The 3,469-nt window shown below is 58.6% G+C and overlaps 1 non-coding gene across 1 annotated transcript; it reads right to left on the reverse strand.

The window, feature by feature from the left end:
• Positions 1 to 406: 406 nt before the first annotated feature.
• Positions 407 to 569, reverse strand: LOC126254342 (U1 spliceosomal RNA). Its single transcript, XR_007546052.1, has one exon. It is a non-coding gene; the product is annotated as a U1 spliceosomal RNA (small nuclear RNA).
• Positions 570 to 3,469: the final 2,900 nt, after the last annotated feature.

A 3,469-nucleotide genomic window follows, 5' to 3' on the forward strand; every position in this document is an offset into this window, starting at 1 on the left:
TTTTGTTCATGTAGGACCCAGCATAGCATCCATTTTGCTTCATGAAGTGTTTGTTTACAAATCTGTCACAGCATATATTTTGATGACTAGTTTTGAACTGATTGGTTCATTCTCAAGTCTGACTGACTGAGGCAGCACTGAAAGTGCCTCATCTTAATGACAACCATCTAAAAGTGGCAATAATGGTAGATGAATGTCACAATATACATATGCTCACTATACAAATCAAGAGTCAACCTCAAGTTGGGAACCACTGTACTAAATGGCCTGTGAAATGACAAAAGGCAAATTTGAACTCATGCATATGTTGTTACTCAGTTGATAGAATGAATAACCACCTAGTTAATAATGATACTAAATTTATGATTCGCAAGTAGTGAATAACGTTTGTTTGATTCAAGAATAGACCGAGTCTGCGCGAACGCAGTCCCGACTACAAAAAATTATGCACCCGAGTTACCCACATTAGGGGTAATCGCAGGGGTCAGCCCAACCGAAGTGCAATGGAGGAGCCTCGTCCTGGAGGAACCGCCTTTGTGATCACGGTATCCCCTGTGCCAGGTAAGTATGCATTATTTGTGAAAACTTTCAACTTTATGTCACACAGGGTACATCATACGAATCAAGCACGTATGACTATTCACATTGTGTGGGCCACTCCTTCAATACACACAGCCAGTAAATTTAGAGAATTATTTATCTTTCTGACAACGCTATTCCATTTCATCGGGGATGGGGTAACAGCTCTAAAGACGCCTTTTGATGAAAACTGTGTTCCTTCAACCCGTATCAGTTCGGACTAATTGGTCCGACTAGTTCCCTTCAGCGACAGCAGATGGCTTCCGAATGGTGGTGGGGGAGGGGGGAGCTAGGGGAAAGGGGTCAAATACGGATTGGCTGATCAGCTGTGACACATCTCCGGCGGTACTCTGCAAGGTTACCGCCCTTCGATTGTGCCATTCCAGCACTAATCGAAGTGCTAGGTATTTCAGGTGCCAGCCAGCCAGCCAGCCGAGCAGAACAGCAGCGGTCCAGCCAAGCAGCAGCAGCAGCAGCAGCAGCAGCAGCGGCAGCGGTCTCGGTCCCGGCCAGCAGCGGCGGTCCATCCGGCAGCAGCCAGCCAGTCCTCCTGCTGCAGCAGCAGCAGCAGCAGGCCAGCCAGCCCAGCAGCAGCAGCCCTGGCCCCGTCCGCGGCAGCAGCAGCAGCAGCAGCAGCAGCAGCAGCAGCAGCAGCAGCAGCAGCAGCAGCTGCGGCGTTCCTGCCACCTGCCGTCGCCGTCAGCGCCAGCAGCGTGGGACTCTGGTCTTCCTCCGTCTACGTCTTCCTCCGTCTACGTCTTCCTCCGTCTACGTCTTCCTCCGTCTACGTCTTCCTCCGTCTACGTCTTCCTCCGTCTACGTCTTCCTCCGTCTACGTCTTCCTCCGTCTACGTCTTCCTCCGTCTACGTCTTCCTCCGTCTACGTCTTCCTCCGTCTACGTCTTCCTCCGTCTACGTCTTCCTCCGTCTACGTCTTCCTCCGTCTACGTCTTCCTCCGTCTACGTCTTCCTCCGTCTACGTCTTCCTCCGTCTACGCCTTCCTCCGTCTACGCCTTCCTCCGTCTACGTCTTCCTCCGTCTACGTCTTCCTCCGTCTACGTCTTCCTCCGTCTACGTCTTCCTCCGTCTACGTCTTCCTCCGTCTACGTCTTCCTCCGTCTACGTCTTCCTCCGTCTACGTCTTCCTCCGTCTACGTCTTCCTCCGTCTACGTCTTCCTCCGTCTACGTCTTCCTCCGTCTACGTCTTCCTCCGTCTACGTCTTCCTCCGTCTACGTCTTCCTCCGTCTACGCCTACGTCTTCCTCCGCCTACGCCTACGTCTTCCTCCGCCTACGCCTACGTCTTCCTCCGCCTACGCCTACGTCTTCCTCCGCCTACGCCTACGTCTTCCTCCGCCTACGCCTACGTCTTCCTCCGCCTACGCCTACGTCTTCCTCCGCCTACGCCTACGTCTTCCTCCGCCTACGCCTACGTCTTCCTCCGCCTACGCCTACGTCTTCCTCCGCCTACGCCTACGTCTTCCTCCGCCTACGCCTACGTCTTCCTCCGCCTACGCCTACGTCTTCCTCCGCCTACGCCTACGTCTTCCTCCGCCTACGCCTACGTCTTCCTCCGCCTACGCCTACGTCTTCCTCCGCCTACGCCTACGTCTTCCTCCGCCTACGCCTACGTCTTCCTCCGCCTACGCCTACGTCTTCCTCCGCCTACGCCTACGTCTTCCTCCGCCTACGCCTACGTCTTCCTCCGCCTACGCCTACGTCTTCCTCCGCCTACGCCTACGTCTTCCTCCGCCTACGCCTACGTCTTCCTCCGCCTACGCCTACGTCTTCCTCCGCCTACGCCTACGTCTTCCTCCGCCTACGCCTACGTCTTCCTCCGCCTACGCCTACGTCTTCCTCCGCCTACGCCTACGTCTTCCTCCGCCTACGCCTACGTCTTCCTCCGCCTACGCCTACGTCTACCTCCGCCTACGCCTACGTCTACCTCCGCCTACGCCTACGTCTACCTCCGCCTACGCCTACGTCTTCCTCCGCCTACGCCTACGTCTTCCTCCGCCTACGCCTACGCCTTCCTCCGCCTACGCCTACGCCTTCCTCCGCCTACGCCTACGCCTTCCTCCGCCTACGCCTACGCCTTCCTCCGCCTACGCCTACGCCTTCCTCCGCCTACGCCTACGCCTTCCTCCGCCTACGCCTACGCCTTCCTCCGCCTACGCCTACGCCTTCCTCCGCCTACGCCTACGCCTTCCTCCGCCTACGCCTACGCCTTCCTCCGCCTACGCCTACGCCTTCCTCCGCCTACGCCTACGCCTTCCTCCGCCTACGCCTACGCCTTCCTCCGCCTACGCCTACGCCTTCCTCCGCCTACGCCTACGCCTTCCTCCGCCTACGCCTACGCCTTCCTCCGCCTACGCCTACGCCTTCCTCCGCCTACGCCTACGCCTTCCTCCGCCTACGCCTACGCCTTCCTCCGCCTACGCCTACGCCTTCCTCCGCCTACGCCTACGCCTTCCTCCGCCTACGCCTACGCCTTCCTCCGCCTACGCCTACGCCTTCCTCCGCCTACGCCTACGCCTACGCCTTCCTCCGCCTACGCCTACGCCTACGCCTTCCTCCGCCTACGCCTACGCCTTCCTCCGCCTACGCCTACGCCTACGCCTTCCTCCGCCTACGCCTACGCCTACGCCTTCCTCCGCCTACGCCTACGCCTTCCTCCGCCTACGCCTACGCCTACGCCTTCCTCCGCCTACGCCTACGCCTACGCCTTCCTCCGCCTACGCCTACGCCTACGCCTTCCTCCGCCTACGCCTACGCCTACGCCTTCCTCCGCCTACGCCTACGCCTACGCCTTCCTCCGCCTACGCCTACGCCTACGCCTTCCTCCGCCTACGCCTACGCCTACGCCTTCCTCCGCCTACGCCTACGCCT

Source organism: Schistocerca nitens, chromosome 4 (genome assembly GCF_023898315.1).
Source record: "Schistocerca nitens isolate TAMUIC-IGC-003100 chromosome 4, iqSchNite1.1, whole genome shotgun sequence".
Taxonomy (NCBI): domain Eukaryota; kingdom Metazoa; phylum Arthropoda; class Insecta; order Orthoptera; family Acrididae; genus Schistocerca; species Schistocerca nitens.